Source organism: Castor canadensis, chromosome 7 (assembly GCF_047511655.1).
Source record: "Castor canadensis chromosome 7, mCasCan1.hap1v2, whole genome shotgun sequence".
Lineage (NCBI taxonomy): Eukaryota > Metazoa > Chordata > Mammalia > Rodentia > Castoridae > Castor > Castor canadensis.
The window spans coordinates 2,678,083-2,696,475 of record NC_133392.1 but is presented as its reverse complement, the minus strand read 5'-3'; positions in this window follow the sequence as shown (position 1 = coordinate 2,696,475).

Genomic DNA, 18,393 nt, shown 5'->3' with positions numbered 1-18,393 from the left:
CCAAGGCACAAAGTGGAAAGACACTGGGACTTGCTCGCATCGCGCTGCACAGGCCCGGTCCTCCCTTTCCTATCCAAGACCATCGCCCCACAGAGCGGGATCAGCACTTTGCTTGCCCAGGGCCTCCGGCTGCCTTCTTCATCCCGTAACAGTCCCTGTCTGCGTTAGGCCCGCTGGAGGACATGTCCATTGGATCGTGGCTTATTTGCAGGCCAAGATAACAGTTCTACTTTTGTATTTTACAATGTGTTTTAAAATCACACAGGTGTGGCGCTTCTTATTCAATATTTTATTGTCTTTTTCTTTCAGCTAGGATAATTTTATGACTAAAAAGGATCCTGGTTGGATTCTGCTTGCACTCAGGGATAACCAATTGGATTTGAGGCAGTGTCTGGCAGGGGCAAGAAGCCCAGTGTTGGGCCTTACTGCCTGTGTTGGAACCCCGGTTCTGCCACTTATGGGAATTGAACTGGGCACTTTACAGTTAAGCGGAGATAACTGGGTACCCATGCCACAGGTTTTGTAAACACTATGCATTTGTGTCATTTCTGAGAAATCTTTGACCTCCACAGGATGGCAAAGATGTTTTTCTACACTTTCTTCTGGAAGTTGTATAATTTTAGCTTTCACTTTCATTTCAGGATAATCGTGGTGTTTGGTGTTACCATTTTCCCTTAGTGACATCCACGTGTTTCAGCATCACCTGATGGAAATATGTTCCTTTCTCCACTGAATTGGTTTGGTGCCTTTGCCAAAACTCAATGCCTGGGTCCATCTTGGGGCTCCCACTCTGCTCCATTGATCTCTGTGACTCTGCCTTCTGCTAGTACCACACTGTACCCAGTCATTGTAGTCTCAGTGTGGTGGCCTGGCGATTAGTCCCCATAAGCCATCAGCTACAAGGGATCAGGTTCCCAGTGTCCCACCTGCTGTGATCTGAAGCCACCCTGCATTTGCAGATGGCCAAGCCTTCCTCAGACCGCTCCTGTTTCGGCTGCTCAGGTGTCATTTTTCTTGTGTCACTCTCATTCATTTTGGTGAGTTCTTGCACCAGATTTGATGATATGTGTCTTTTAATCTTAAGTATCAAATTCACTGATAGAACATTCTAAAAGTTATGCCGTTACTCTCATCTAAATAGCTACAGAACTTATAGTGTTTTGTCTTTTATTCCTAATATAACTTGTATTCTGTTTTATTTTTTTAATTTGGTACCTTTTTTCAGATCAAGGATTCTCTTTCATCTTTTTCTGATTTTTATTCCATTGAATTTCACTCTTATTTTATTGTGTCTCACCCTCCACATATCTTTGGGTTTAGTTATTCTTTTTATTCCTACCTGAGGTGGAAAGTTCTGTTACTAACCTTCTTTTCTAGTGCTGACATTTAAATCTATTTTTCTTACGAACCTTTCCTTAGCTGTCTCCTCACATTTTGATATGTTCCATTTTTTACTCCAGTTCAGTTATCTTTTTCTCAATTACCTTGTAATTTTTGCCTTGATCTGTGGATTATTTAGGACTGAGTTTTTAAATTTGGAGATATTTGGACTTTAAAGATGGTTTGCTGTTGCAGATAGAATTTTGTACAGGTTTTCATCTTTTGATGAAATGGTGATGGGGACTTGTTTTATGGTCCAGCAAATGTTCTGTTTTGGTGAACATCCCACGTATAACACCATGCTGTGAAGAAAGGCATTCTTTAGTCATCAGGTGTAGTGCTCTACAAATGTCTAGTAAACTAAGATGCTTGACAGTGTCAGCATCAAATCTATGTCCTAACACATTTTGGTTGTTCTATCAATTATCAAAGAAAGTGCCCAGACGCCTCTAGTTTGATTGTGAGTACATTTCTCCCTGTAGTTCTGAATTTTTGCTGGATGTATTTTTGAGGCATTGTTATCTTTGTTGCACCTTCCTCGGGACTGGTTCTGTTACTGATGTGCAGTATCTCTCTTTGTCATGAACAGTACTCCATGTCTTGAAGTCTTTTGTTTCATCTGTAGTTTGTGGATGCTTACATTTGCATTCTGCACCTTCTCCCATCCTATTATCTTTAATCACATTTAAAGCACAGTTTTTGTAAATAATGATTGGTTTGTTCTTGATTTTTTTTCCCTCCCCACATTTGTGAAACCTGCCCTTTTAATTGGAGTATTTAATTCATTTACATTTAATATAGTCATTGTTATAGTTCTAGTTTAGTCTGCTATCATGGCAATTTCCTGTATGTCTTATATTATCATCTTTATTATGCACCTCTAAGCTATTTCAATCCACCTAGAGTAAGTACTGAATTACTCGAAGTGTAGGAACCTTGCAAAGTAGACTTGCATTTTTCTCAATGTCACTATAATTGTTGGTACATCTGTGTTGCTTCTGTACACATCATAAATTCTGACCAGTGTTGATTTTTGGTTAAGTAGTCATGTGTCTTTTAGAGAATATAATGAAGAAAAGAACAGAGGAAAACCAGCCATTTTTCTTTAAGCATATAGTTACCATTTTTGTTGCTATGCATTTCTTCTCATACATCTGAGTTTCCACCAGGTCATTTCCCTTCAGCCTGGAGATTCTCCTAGCACTCCCTCTGTTTCTGGTGACCAATTTCTCAGCTTTCATTGATCATTTTTACTGTGGAAGGAGAGTTTTGCTAAGTACAGACTCTATGGTGGGCATTCGTTTTTCTGTTATCATGGACAAAATAATATTCTAGTATCTTCTTACTTCTACAGTCTCTAGTGAAGCTATTAATTTTATCATTATTTTCATGTGTGTGACATGTCTTTTCTAATCTGGCTTTAGTCAAATATTTTCTCTATTTAGCTCCAGCAGTTTTATTGGCTTAAACCTAGCAGTATTTGGTGATTAGATTCTTGGAGTTTACTGTCATTCTTGGGTCTGTGAGTTAATATTTTCCTCTGACTTTTAGAAGTTTTTGTAAATCTTTGTCACTTGAGCTTTTCCTGCCCCATTTTACCTCTATTCCCAATGAGACCCCGTAGGGTGTGTGACAGGCTGCATGGTCATTCTCTGAGGCTGTCAATCTTTTTTTCATGCTCTTCTTCAGATTCACTACTTTCTTCTTATCTAAGTACAAGTTAACTGGTCTTTTCTTCACTGTTGTCTCCATACTGCTACTTAGACTTTACAGTGAATTTTCAAACTTTCAGGCTTTGTATTTTTCAGTTCCATTTTTATAGTTTTAATTTCTCAGTTGAAATTTCTATCCCTTTTGTTACTAAGACCATTTTTCCTTTTACACTATGTAAGGGTTGCTTTGAAATCCTTACTTATAACACTCAACACCAAGGTCACTTTTAGTGAGTTTATGCTGATCACCTTTTCTCCTGTGTATAAATATGACATTGTCCTGTTTCTTTGCATGTTTTGACTTAGCCTGAAAAATTAGCTATCATTGGTGCTGTGTGGTGACTCTGTGTGTTCTCAGTGTTTACTTATTTTTTTTTCTAACTTTCCTGGCCTCAAATTACAAAATTGCTTTTTTCATGTTTTGTAGCTGCTGAAAGCTCTACTCAGATTTCATGTATTTCAGCTGTTATTATGAAGCCTGCTTTCATAAATTACACTTGCTAATATTTATATTCCACATAATCTTTTTAAACCAACATGTCATAGCTCTCTGTGCACTTGGTATTTAACCTGTGGTAGAATAATTTAGTAGTCCATCACAGATTTAGGCCGAGGTTATATTCGGATTTAGGGGCTTAACTTCCCAGAGTTTCCTTGCTTTTGGGATTTTCCACTCATTTCCTGAAGCTCTGCCAGTCCAAGACTCTGTCCCCTGGCAGCTTTCTGCCACCCAAGCCCATGTCTGGGGAGCATGCTCAGTGCACAGGCAGCAAAGTCACAGACTCACCTGTGAAGCTCTGCCTTCCAGTAAGAGTCCTCGTCCAGGGCTTTCCCCCACAGACTTGGAGCCCAGCCTTCAGCCAGATTTGGGTGGGACTTAAGTGAACTATTTTTTGGTCTTACTCCTTCTGAAGAACCTGCTCCTAGAATGTTCACAGGGGATTTCCAGCTCCTTCTCAGGCTGTTTTGCCATTCCTGCCACCGTGCACAGGGCTGGGAGGCTCTCCAGGCTCACATGCACCTGACTCACTCTTTGTCCTCCTTCCCAGCTGAACTCTCTCCCAGCTTTTGTGCATTGTTAGCTGATCTCTAAGTATCTCTAAGTAGCTCTTTTTAATATCTGATGTAGGTTTTATCATTTTAACCATGGGGGAGCACCATTGCAGGGGATCTAAGTTTGCATGGTGACTTCAATTTGTTGCAGTTTTGCCTTCTGTGATTTAGCAAAATCTTTTAAAAGTAAATATATCTTTTTTATTTTTCACTTTTTGTTATAGATTTTCTGCATATGGCCACCACTTTAAAAGAATTTAAGTAACTGCGAAATGAGTGAGTTATTTTTTCCTTCTTTTCACTTAAAGGCTTTCAGTGTTTCCATTGTTCTTTTTCGACTCTACTTGTGGCAAAATACTTGCTCATGCCAAGTTTTCAAAAGACTTTTTTTCTTGTTGTAAATCAGAAATGGGTGTCCAATTATATCAGACACATTGTAAGTCTTGATTTTTATTTTATTTTAGTTTTAGAAAACAGATTTTATTAAACAGAAGCAAAGTGTGTCCCACAAAGTGATTTTTATTTTATATGTGTGTTATTTGGCTTATATTATTGTTTTTATTAGTATATTAAAAATTAAACCAATCTGTTTTATTAAGAATGGGGAATGAATCTGCTTTGTGACTTGATTTTATACTGTTGTTATAGTTTACATTTCTTTGATTACTCTTGAGACTGAATATTTTTCATATGTGTATGAGCTCTTCAAAATTCCTCTCTCGTGATTTCACTTTGCATGCATTTCTAGTTCACAGCTACCTTTTAAATTGTATTTGTTATAACTTTTTATGTATTGGTGATATTAAGCCTTTGTTGCTTGTGGCGTCAATACTTTCCCCAGGCTTTGTTCTCTTTCTAATTTTACTTGTGTTGCTGACAGATATGGAGATCTGTATTTTAAGTAGTCTAATGGAGTGGGTTTTCTTCCACCTAATATTCTACCTCTTCTCTCCTTTCTCCATGTGCTGTGGTCATTAGCATTTCTAGTCATGGGTCACCAAAGATTTTGCTTGTTGATTAGCTGGTTTTTTGAGACAGGGTCTTCCTATGGAGTCTAGGGTGGCCTCAAACTCATGGTCAGGTCCTCCTGTTTCAACCTCCTGCATGCTGGGATTATAGGGGTGCATCACTGTGCCCTGTATTTTTATACAGATTGTAAAAACAGGGGCCTAAACATTACTTTCTTATGGGTTACTATTTTTCAAACAGCAATTGTTGGGTAAGTCATTGTCTCCCCACTTATTTGAAATCCCTCCATTACCTTTTAAGTAGTTACACAGACTTAGGTTTGCTGCTTAATTCCTTTTCAGTTCCAGTGCTCTGTGCCTCTTATTCTAATGAATGTATTTACATATTGTGTTGTTTTGGTCATTTATTGGCCAGCAGATTCTTTACTCTTGTTTTAATTTTTCTCTACTATTATTAAATATTTTCTGTTTCAAAATAAGATTTTGGAAATTCTGTCAAGTCAAACTCTCTACTTGCGGCTTCTCTTGAATCTGATACCATCTGTGGAGGTAACTGGGGAGTTGTGACCTCCTGACACTATTGGAGTGTCTCATCTGGAACCACAATAAAGCTTCATTTGTTCACACCATTTTCATGAGGTTAATCACACAGTTTTCTTTAGGAAGGTTTTGTGTGGTTAAAATATTTTTGTTCTGTGACCCTTGTGAGTGTTGTAGCTTTGTAAATGGTACCTGGTTGTCCCTTGGCTGTAGTAAAGTCAGAGTCTGCTAAATTCATGGACATTCCCATCCTGTACTGTCCAAGTGTTCTTTGTGCAGTGAAGTTTAGCCTGGTATTTTCCCTGTAAATATATTGAATTTAATCAGTCTAATCCCCCCACCACTCTTCCTCACCCTTTCCCCATCCTGCGTTGCTCAACAGTTTTCAGTGCGTTTCATTGTGTCTTGTTCCTACACGATGTGATGTATGTCAGTGTTATTCACTTTCCATCGTTCTCTTCTTCTTTCCCTCCTCCCCAGTCTCCTCTGAAGTCCCACTATTGGAAACATGTTCTGTTGGGCAGGTACTGTGGGATGGGGAAGGTAAATGAAGAGGGTAAATGAGGGTGATTATGTTGCGGTATCTTCCAAATATGTGTGAATATGGAACATTGAAATCTGTTGTAGTCATTTTAAGAAGGGGACTGGGAAGAGGGAGAATAATGGAGGCAAGGAACCAACCGGGTACATTGTACGTATATATAGAAATGTCACAATGCAACCCCCTGTAAAACTATTATATAGTAATAAGAATATAAAAAACTTAAAAATAAAATAAATGAATAAAACTACGAACATTAAAATGATTGCTTCCAGTACATTGAATTTCATTCTCTAATATAAAAAGTCAAAATGTCATATCGCTTATAAAAATTACAATGGAGATTTTTTTGTTTAAAAGGTTTGTATTGACTTCAGAAGCAGTGGTGACGACGAGTGTCTTAATGCTGTGATTTATGCTAGGAATGATACCATGGTCTTGTTCCCTTTCCTGGTACAGGGCTCCTAGAACACTTGCAATGACCTGAGCCACATGGCTCACATTTTGTCCTCATGTTGGTCTCTGACCCGGTTTCTGGCTCAGAGCTCCTCAGTTCCCTGGAGCTCCTTTGGCTATAGGAACATCTGTTCTCCTGAGGTGACTTGGGTGGGCTCTGAGATGTGGGCTGGTCACCAGAGAGACAAAGACAGGATGAGAAGACTGTAGTTTTCTGCTCCACCCCCATCCTCTGAGCAGGGAAGAGGGACTAGAGATGGAGCTAATAACTGGTCACATCTGTGTGATGGGGTCTCCATCACATACCAGAGAGCTTCCAGGTGGCTGAACATATGGAGGTCTGGGAGGGCGGCGCACCCAGGGAGTATGGGATCTCTGTGCCCCATACCCTGCCTTTGTGTCGCATCCCTCTGGTGTTCATTGGGATCCCTGGTAAAACCCTTCATAATAAGCCAGCAAGTTTGTTACCCTGAGTTTTGTGACCTGTTCTAGCAAATGACTGAACACAAGGAGGGGTAGTGAGAACCACAGACTTACAGGTGGAGGGTCAGAAGTATTGCAGATCTGGGCTTGTGACTGGTGTGGAAAATGGGGCTGTCTGTGGTTGAGCCCCTGACCTGTGGTTCAATGTCAGAACTGAACTGCCCAGTGTCAGAATTGAATTCAGTTGTAGGATACCAGTTGGTGTCCACTGGTGAACTGCTTGTTCAGTGGAGAAAGAACCCACATGGGTGGTCACAGAAGTGTTTTGAGTTGAGTGATGAGTTTAATAGGAGAAAATGGTTTGCTTTTTCCTGTTACATACAAATTGGAAGAGGAAATCTTTATCTCATTTAAAATCTTAGCAATATTTTGCTACCTTCATTTTACAAATCATTATTAAAATCAGGAATCAATGTTGAATTTGACCAAATGGCCTTTAGGCAGTTATTACTATAATCATGGTTTGTGTTTCTTGGATTTATTATGATAAATTATATTAATAAATTTACTATCTTTTCTAGAATTTTGTACATTTTCTGTTATTTTAGACATTTTGATAGATTAGACAAATTATATTGCCTAACGCTTGTAATTTTAAAACTTAATACATAGATGAAATTGTTATATGGTTTGATTTGGGACTTTTAAATTTTTTTTTTTTGCTGTCAGGGTTATTTGCAATGGACTGGGAAGTCTTCCAAATTTCTGTGTGCTGAAATCATTTAAGTAGCAGAGGAATGATCTCTTTTTGAGTTTTGAAATTACCTGCTTATAAAAATGCCTGGACCAGGCTTATTTTATGACATTAGTTCTTGGGTGACTCTCAACATTTCACCACTTGAATTAATTTCTAACTAACGGCTGTATATGCATATACTTTGTTATGTAAATTTGTAAAAGTACAGTTGGAGCATATTCTGTCCTGTTTCATGCTTCCTTCCCCTGCTTTGGCAGAGCAAATATTTATACAACTGGGTGTGGGTTCTTCTAGATTTTTTTCCTTCGTATCTGAAAGCATGCATAAGCACATGAAAAAATATAAACTTTTCTTCTCTGCATTATTTTAGTAAACTAGATAATTCTGAAAGTATATTCTGAAACTTGCCTTTCCTTTTAATCACAATTCTCAACTTTCCATGTGAAGATAGATACGTGACCAATTCTTTATCTTATTATTGCTATATGTCACATGGTGGGCAAAGTCTTAAATTTCTGATCTTTAGTGCAATTTCTTTCAGGGTTATCAGTCACTTATATTTTTCTTAAACAAGCTTGGAAACCTTTGCTCTCTTGACATATCTTTAATTTCCTCCAGATTTCCATCTTTGTTTCCTCCAACTCTCCCGTCACACTCTCATTCATTCTACAGATGTTCATTGGGTGCTTGCTGCAAGCCAAGCATTTTTGGGGGGACTTAGCATGCATCTCTGAGAATAGACCCAAGGCCCTAACCTCATGCTGCTAACATCCAAACACATTTTAAACTTCTAGGTGTGCAGTGTTTACTGACGTCATGACAGGAAACCATTCAATCCTAACTTTAGGGTATTTTCATGTAAGTGTTCACCTTTCTGAAATGTGCTTCTCGACTGTGATTTCCGCATCATGCCCAGTGTTTTGCATTTGTTTCCTCTTTCTGGGTTTCATTAGAAGGCTGCCTTTTTCTACTTCATTTATCTTTTTTTATTATCAGTTCTTTTTGCCACAATTAAAAGCTCACAAACAAAATTTATGAGCCCTGCTTCTGTAAGAAGATTTATATCTTCATTTCTCTTTTTAATGATATTACTTTCTCTTTTTCCTAAGTAAAATTTTATTTTACTGCTCCTTTCCTAAGTTCTCAAGTAGATCCTCAGTGTATTTGCTTTGTTTCCTGTTGTTTTAAACTGAAGTGCTTTAGGCCTGTATTGCTGTGAAGAGGATGGGCGTTGATCACGGACTTGCTGTGATCAATGGCGAATGCATCTATTCAGTTTCTGTGGCTCTCAGCAATTTCAAGAATTTGTGGGAAACACGGGGAGCTGTCTCCACGTTGGTGCATGGACAAGGAAGTGTGGGTGCAAGACAAGGCTGGGAGCCTGGGAGCTGCCTGTCACATCACGGGACACAGGTGAACCCAGGTAATGAAGTACAAAGATGAGAGAGAGGGAGAGTTAGGGAGAGGGAGAGAGAGAACCTGTGAAGAAGGGGAAGTCGGAAGCCCACCCGTTCTTACTCGCTCCTTGTTGGACTGCTCTGTTTGAAGTTGATGGTAGCTACTGTGAGCTCATAGGTCACAGATGTCACTGTCATGTTCACATGTGCATGGCTTCATGGTTTGTCATGGTAGCTGTTGGTATTTTTATGAGTCTAATAAAAGCTTCATGCCCTCTGGGCAGAGTACCGAGGACTCTAACACCATCCTCAATCTCCCTTAATCCTTGTAGCACCCCCGCCAATGGCTCCATATTTCACCCATGAAGATGAGGCTCTGAACTCATTTGAACTCAGGCAGTGAGTGAGGGCAGAGATTGTACTTGAACTCCAGGGACTGATTCCAAAGCCTGCACTTTTTACCAACGAGTTTTAAGAGCACACAGGCATTTTATTTTGTGTTATATCTTACTTTTATTTCTCTCTTTACCCATTTTCTGTTGCAGTCAAGGGAGAAATTCTCCAGCTGGTCATCGAGTTCACTGAAGAAACTTTTCCTGGGTTCAACTCTGTTCTCTTTTCCCATTGTCCTTTTTAATCCAGCAACCCTGTTTTTAACGGGACGCAATAGTCCAGATCACAAATGCACTGACATCTGAAATTTTCTTTAAAAATTTAAAAATAGGGAATGTAAGACTTTTCCTTAGGAGATTGCAGTCTTGATTTACAGGAGGACATTCCTGACTTTTCAGATTATTGCTTTTTCTTTAGTTACTAAATCATTGTGCATGTAGGGAGATTTCTCTCTCTGTGTTAATTCCTCTCCACGGAGAGCTGCAGACTGTGGTTCCCATTATTGGATTTGAGATGGATCTTGCACAAATGTGTTGGTTTGTTTGACTCAGTTCCAAGACGAGAGAATGGCTGGCTTTGCTCTCATTTGATTTTGGCAAATGAGATATGTGTGGGGAGGGTAGGACTCCCGTTCTTGTTGACACAGTGCACAGGGAGGAGGCCCAGCCTCTGTGCACACTTGTCATGTTGTATCATAGGCTGGATTGCCTCTCCTACCAGCTCTCCCCAGATAGCGACAACCACTCTGGAGGATCTTCTGGGGCACCTGTCCCCATCCTCATAGCCTCCACTGACTCACTGAGGCAGAAAGGCCACACTAGAGTGGATTACTTTTCAAAGTACCATGTGTCAGTATTCAGAAAAACATGATGTGTGTGTCTGTAGCTCTCCTTGGGCTTGGCACCTGGCCTGGTTTGCATATAAGGGATTGTAAGGGCAAAAAAGGAACATGGGGAGCCAATTATGGAACAGTGCATGACCCACAGAAAATCCTCCAGTCCTTGGAGGGAGGGTGGTGGTGAGGTTCTAGGCATAACCAGTGTGAACTTTTCTAAAACCAAAGGTGAAATCCTTCTGCCACATGGGACACAGGCAGCTGTGGCCCCCGTGTAGCTTCTGCACTGCAAAGGCTGAACACAAGATGCCCCACCTAGGTTTCCACTTGGCTGAGATCTTTTACACTCTTCAGCTTTTTCTGCTTAAAATGATGAAAGTCTATTCCCTGGGAACTCTGCCACGTGGTCCTAACTTTCTGCTTTTTTAGGCTTGTCCTCCAACAAGTCCCCAGAAGTTATATCCAAGGAGACCACACCAGCCAAATGGCTTTTAAACCATTCTTGCTCCTTTTGTGCCCTAACCCCCATCTTCTGGGTACCTTCTCAGATGTGTAACCCAATACCTGTGCCTTCTGGTTTAAGACAGCTCAGTGTATACTCCTAGTGTCAGAGGATTGATGGGCCTCGTCTCTGCCACCTCCATCATCCCCAATCATCTGGAGGTCACTGGGTCACCCTGTAAGACCACAAGCTTGTGTTTTACATCACACTGTTGCTCAACTTGTCCTGTGGTCTATTTACATTCCTGCAAAACCTGCCGTGTATAGTCTGGAGAGAAATTCTTCATTGCGAGTCTTTTGAACTTCGGTGTAGGTCATTCCATTTATCCCACTTCATTTATCCTGAGCAGAGTGGTTCATCCCTCCAGGTGACCAACACACACACACACACACACACACACACACACACACACACACACACACACGGCACAGTACAGGACCATGTATTCTTACTTTACCTCATTTCATCCTCCAACCAATGTAGCAAGGTATTTAAATTCTGTTCATAGACATAAGAAAACTAAGCATTGAGGAAATCTTAAAGCATTCTTAGACATTCAGTGTGTATGTGAGAGAGTGAAGTTGGCTTTACTCTGGGTGCCTGGCTCAGCCATTCTGGTCATCCCAGCATCCTGGGCTCCTTGCCTCAGTCTCTCTGTCTTGGACTCACTAAGTGGCTAGTGCATTCAGTCCTCTTCAAACCATCTCCCTTCTTAGTTGCTGTATTTTTCTTCCTAGGCAGTTTGGTATGGTGACCAGGTAACATGCACAAAGCTGGTTAGGAAGTACTTAACCTCATGAATTTGCCTCCCAACCTTCAGTGTTGCCTCCAGGAGTACCTTAGTAAAGTCACACTCTGGTCACTAAGAAGTGGTTATATGTGCACCCTGTGCTCTCCTCTTTTTTAATTATCATCTTACTGGAGCACATTGTGACATTTACAGAAGTTCTCACAACATATCATGGTTGAATTCATCCCCTCCATCATTCTCCTTTATCCTCTCCCCCTTCTATTCTCATCTTCTTTGGGGAACTCATTGAGGACAAAGGGCTTTCTTCTCCTCCCCACTACTCTAGTGACTTATTTTCATTCTTCCCTCAGATCACACACTGCTGCTTCCAGAAGGTCTCCTGGCATTGCCAGGGAGGGGCCGGTGCCACCCTCATGTGCACCAGCAGTCCTCTCTCATGGAGCTCCACACAGAACGATCCCTGTCTCTCCCTAGTGCACACCACATCAATGACTGCCCCAGGATGGATTAAGGATGTGTTTGAGTGCCAGCACTTCACTGGGCACAGCCAACATGACCTCCTGGCCTGAAGGCGAGTCTAGTATTACATCACTGTTCAGATGCAAGGACAACGATGCCACCAGGAAATGTAATTAAATGCTTTAAAAACTCTACACACACCATCAGAGTATAGCAGCTGAGGGAGCAATTCCCAAGTCATTTTAAGAGCTGGTCATAGTCCTAAAATCAACCATGCAAGGACATTAAAAGAAAACAAAATTATAGGCTAATTTCCTTGTGAACTGAGACAAAAAAGTTCTTCACATTAGATTAGTAAGCAAGACCCATGTGTACACATGTCACAAATGCATGTCACCTGCACACGAGTACTGCCTATGTACATCATCCCACAGCCTGAATGCAGTGTACACCTAACAGGTTACATGGACATGCAGGTAAGAACACTGGTCCTGGAAATGCTCTCAGGTCCCAGAGAGGAGAAAGAAGCACATCTTACAGGGACAACAGGAAGAGGGGCTGTTGGGACACTCGTGTTGGATGAGCAGGCAGGGGCAAGAGAGAGAGAGGTCCGGGGCACTGCCTGGTGTGTTTCCAAGACAGGGTTAGACTGATTAACTTGAAGGGTGTGTGAAACTAAGCACAGGGACTTGAGGACATTGGTGGGTTGACCAAGCTAGAACCAGAAGAAAAGTGCTCACTCAGTTCAGGGTGCAGGGCCCTGTCTATGCAGAACAGAAGCAGGAGGTGAGCAAGAGCAGCTGAAAAGATGCAGGCCAAGAGTGATGAGGTGGAGGTGGGGCAGGCACATGCTGAAGTAGCATTGGCACAAATAGGGCTTACAACAGTGACGGTGCAACAGTACCTGTACCTCAGGTTAGGAACATGGGGCATGACTTTTCTCAGGATGTCACAGCCAGGGAGACACAGCAAGAGAAATAGGTATAAAGTATTAAGGACGGAAAGGTAGAAGTAACCATGCAGAGTGCCTGGTTGTCTACCTAGAAAATCCTAAGGAAAAAGAAAAGCTAACTAGGTTTTCAGTTATCAATTTCAAAATCACTATACTTGTTTGCTCAAGGCAACAATGACAAAAATTTAAAAATAAAGAGAGCTGGAAAGTATAAAAAGTAACATCAGATTTGAAAAACAATGAGAAATTGCAGACATGAAGAATATCATGACTGAAATTAAAAGTGCAGCAGGCTAGCTGATCAGACACCATCTAAGACATAAGTAGTAAAGGAGGATATGAGAGAAAACTGTCCAGAATGAATCCCAGGGAGCCACAAATCAAACTACAACAAGGAAGGGAAGAGGAGCAGTGGCTATGACATCCTGGCCTAAGGTGCACCACCTGCAGGCCCAGGTGACCCTGCACTCTTGGGTTTTCAGCTCCTTCATCCCGGAGCTGAAGTAAAGGTTGAGAGGACAATGACTGAGAATTTCCTCAACTTATGAGTGACACCAATCCACATGCCTCAAACATTCAGGAAGGTACACCTGGACACAGCATCAGGAAACCTGAAGCGAGAGGCAGAGTCCCTTGAAGGCGGCCAGAGGAAACATTGGGGATAAGAAGCGCCAGCTGACAGAATGACATGAGTGGACAGAAAGGACAGTGAAATTAACTGCTGCCCAGCCAAGCTGTCCTCCGGGGTGGGCTGAAATGGGTCTTGGCAGACACAAAGGATTTGCTGCCAGCTCGGGTACACCTGAAAGAAGGACTTGAGGAAGGAAGGATGGTTCCCAAGGCAAGAGACACCTGAAACAGCAAAGGAAAGGAAGGGGTGAGGATGTGATGTGTGAACAAGGTAGTCTTCACGTACACTGCTGTATTTTGTGGACTGCATCAAAAGCAGGACAGAGTAAGATAGCTGCTTCTTAGCACAGCTCTAGGAGGGTGCTGTGTATACCACCTGCTGCTCAGACAAGTCCCAAGCTTTTGGCTTGCATCTCAAGGAAGCCAAGGCCAGGCGACGTTCCTCCAGACAAAGAACAAAGAAGTGAAAGCCCTTGTTTTTCCAGATACCAAGGCTGCAGTGACCGTGGCAAGGCTGTGCTGGCACAAGGAGGACATATAGGCAATGTCACCAAATAGTCCCAAAGTTAGGACTGGCTCTAAGTCCTCACCTGATGAACAACAGCACAGCTTCACTGCAATGTTGGCTCCCTGCACAAAGGGAGGCAGGTTCAGTCTTCACAGAAATTTGCTGTTATGCCATCTGGGAGAAATAAAAACAGGATAAAGTGCTGATAAACATATAAGCTTGCTCAACTTCATTAGAAATCAGAGAAATACAAATTAAAACCACAATGGGATACCAACACCCAGTGGCTAAAATGTAAAAGATGGAGCACGCAGAGTTGGTGTGAAGCTATGGGGACGGAAGTACTTGCTTGGGTATGAATGTGAATTGGATCAGCATTGCGGAAAACCACTCAGTAGTCCTTGGGAGCTGAACCCATGTGCCAAGGCCCAGCAGTTGCACCTTCAGCTGTGCTCGCCGTGGCAGGTCATGTACACTTGCTCATTGACCAATACCCATGGATGCACCATTTGCAATAGCTACAAGCAGAAATAACTTAAATGTAGGACTGATGAGGACTCCAGGGCAGCACAGCATAGTCATTCGTGTGTATGACTCACAAACGTAACGTGTAAGAAGCCAGATGAGATCGAAGAGGAAGGTCACGTCTATGTAAATGCAAAGCAAATGTGAAACTGAACACAGTGTTCATGATGAGTGTGTATGTGGTGGTGACATAGACCACCGCAAGGAATGGAGGACCATGAACACCGAGAAGGGCATTTACTACTCTGGGAGAGGAAGGTGGAATTATGACACAGAGGGCACCCAGGAAGTATCTGCCATGCTGGCCTGACTAGTGCTCACTTACTTAAGTTACTAGTGCTCACTTTCCTTAAGTTGACACTGGTTTTTGGTATATCTAAGTATTTTTAAAATAAATAGTTAAAAATAAAACATAGGCAAGGGAGTGAGCAGTCCAAACTTCATGAAGATTTCCTACAAAGATGCACACATAGGACCCACAGGGCTACATGGAACCAGACAAGCCAAATCCATTGTCCTGGGAACCATGATAGTCTGGATGTGAGGAGACCAAAGAGCAGACCATTTGTCACTTTATTAAGTTGGTGTAAGCCCTAGGCTGAAGAAGACCCCAATCGGTTAACCTCACACTTTTGAAAGATGGCTCACGCTCCACCCCCAGTGCTGGGGCTCCCAGCTCCTCTTAGACCTCACATCTTCCTGGCAGCTCCTCCATGGTCTCCCATCTCTTCCTGCTCCTCTCCCCACCTTTCCTTCCTTGGTTGCTGATGAAAAAGAGAAAAAAATAGTCTGGAAACAAAGTTGTTGGTCAATTTATGAATTAACTCATGCTAAAAAAACAAAAGAAGCAGTGTCTGTCAGGGAGTAATGAGTGAAGTGACAACCCTTCTGAATGTAGAACTCTTGCAAGTGAGGCCAAAGACATTCTCCCTACAAACTTCCACTTCCTTGCCAAGATCCTTGGAGAGTCTGAAGGGGCACCTGAATGTTACCATCCCTACCTAGATCAAGTTTAATTGTGGGCAATTTTATTTCAAAAAGGAAGCCTTTCTTTCTAGCATGGAACCAAATGCAGTAAGCTGGGCCTGATCACAAATTATATGAATAAAATATATAAATATTTAATTTTGGCTCAGATAAGCCAGATGCAAATTTCCTGTGTCCTCAGGCAGTGCAAATACTGATCACTTATATGATTACTTGGAATAAGGGTCAATTTTTGGTTTAAGAAAACATAGCTTTAGTGTTAAATATTTATGAAACTGAGTTGCTGTAGCGAGAGGCTGAGGACCACACCAAGGAGCTGCCTGCCAGATCACGCTATGACTTCCTCTACAGAACACTTCTTTATCATCCCTCTTCTGGACACTGGAGGGGTCGGGGGCAGGAAAAATAACATCCAATGCAGATTTTCCTGGAATCAATTGAAGAAGGAAAGCTGAAACAGAGGACTTAAAACCCAAGCATTTGAGCAACAGGGCGGATTGCTCCAGTCAGTTTGTTTGGATGAACCTCGGCTCTGGCCCATGCTTTCTTTGGCTATGGAAAGGGAGATAATGGTGTTCTTTGCTTCTGGTTTGCTCATTAAAACACCATAAATCTGGTAGAGGGAAAATCTGTCATCTCTTCCCTACACAATTACCAGCTGGAAGGTACATCTATAATCCCTTCCTGCAGACGGGGAATCCGAGGGCTGTTTGGCAGTTCTGCTGGATTGGCAAAGAGATTCCTTCCTGTCCGTGATGAGTGTGGAATAAGTACTTTAAAATATAAGGGGATCAGATGATCTATCCCTAAGTTTGTATATAGAGTGTGCACACATAAATACATCCGTGTAATTTTATGCCTTATTTTATAAACACGCTTATTCAAATTTATAAGCATATGTTTTATCTGTATGTGTAAGATTTCGATATTTATAAATACGTACCCATATTTATAAAGATACATGTGTATGTGTACATACATGTGCACACTCACAACTTTGATTTGAGACAAAGGACAGTCTGGACTGATGGGGAGACACCTCTAGATAGTGATGCCAAGGTGATCCCCACAGGACCTGTGACATCTAAGTCCCCTGTGGCCCTGCTCAGAGCATGCAACTCTGGCTGGTGGTGACATCTAAGTCCCCTGTGGCCCTGCTCAGAGCATGCAACTCTGGCTGGTGGTGACATCTAAGTCCCCTGTGGCCCTGCTCAGAGCATGCAACTCTGGCTGGTGGTGGTCTCTTGATCTCTGGGGAATTCTGCACTTCCCGATGTGCGGGTGATTTCTGCTCTTCCTGCAGAGGCTGACGGTTCCTGTCAGGGTTTACTAAAGCAGGACTGGGCCCCTCCCAAACTCGGGGACCGATTGAGTACTGAGTAACTCCTTCAGCCCAGCGTGTCGTGCGGGCAGTGTTGCATGGCAGTCCTCCAGGAAGGACCTGAACTGCGGCTGCCACACTGGCCCAGGCAGGGGAGCCTCTAACCTGCTGGACTGAGTCAGACTCACTGAAGCACGGCTCTGTAGGCAGGCCTCCTATTGATCTCCCTGGGTGTCACGTTCTTGTGCCGAGCAGTCACTCTGCCTTTGCTGCAGAGGTCAGAGGGATGCTGGTCTGATGGGGACGGCCACTATGATGACACTGTCCCTGGGGGTCATTGGGATGCAGCACTTGCTTCTTGGGGCTCAGGCTGCCCGGAACCTCTCAACACAGCCTGGGTTTCTCGTAAGAAGCTGAGCAGCCTCTTTAATTTGGCATCTGCTTTTAACCTCCCAGAAATGTCCCCACAGTAAAAGACACCACACTGACTAAACTTCAAGATCAAATGTGTCCATGTGAGGCCACTCAAAAAGAGCCTTTGTCCCTTGACTAACTTTAAATGTGTTCAGGAGCGGGGGCGGGGGGGGGGAAATGGGAGAGAGGTGTGGTCTATTTTGGAGGCCTGGGGCTTTTCTGGGGAACCCTTTTGTGAGACTGCATCTCTTATCTCTTCCTCGAATGTCTTTATAAAATGTCCGATTTCCTGCAGTCTTGGTTTTGTGTGTGCCTCTTGCTTAATCCACTCCCAGTTCTCACCTGAGCCTTTCTTTCTCTCCTTGGATTCCCTGCAGCTCTAGGTCTTCCTGAGCAGGATGGTGTTTCCTACACATGGTGCTCATCCCTCAGTCCTCATGCTGAGGGGCCATGGTCACAGGTTTGGCTGTTCCTGGGCCAGGAGGGGCTCTGTACCAAGAAGAGCCATCTCTTAACCCTGACGGATGCTGCTGTATTCTCAGCCCACGTAGTCTGGATGCCTCTGTGGAGTTCCACCCAGTACCTATCGACAGACACTAAATGCAAAGTCCTTAAGAAAGCTTATTCCTCTCCTAACAGTGAACAAGCACTGGCATGGCTGTGTGCAGCCTTCACACCAAAGAGGGGAGGACATTTGCTTCAGATGGTGGCTCAGTAATGTCACCACTGGGCCACACTGCTCCTGATCTGTGGTTCTCAGGTAGTCCAGCAGCACCTCGGATGGTGTGGTTGCTATGACTGAGGACTCTGCTAGTCTTTAGAGACCAGAGGCCAGGGTTGTTACAAACTCTGTCATGTGACAAGTCAGTCCCTGAGAACAAAGTGTACA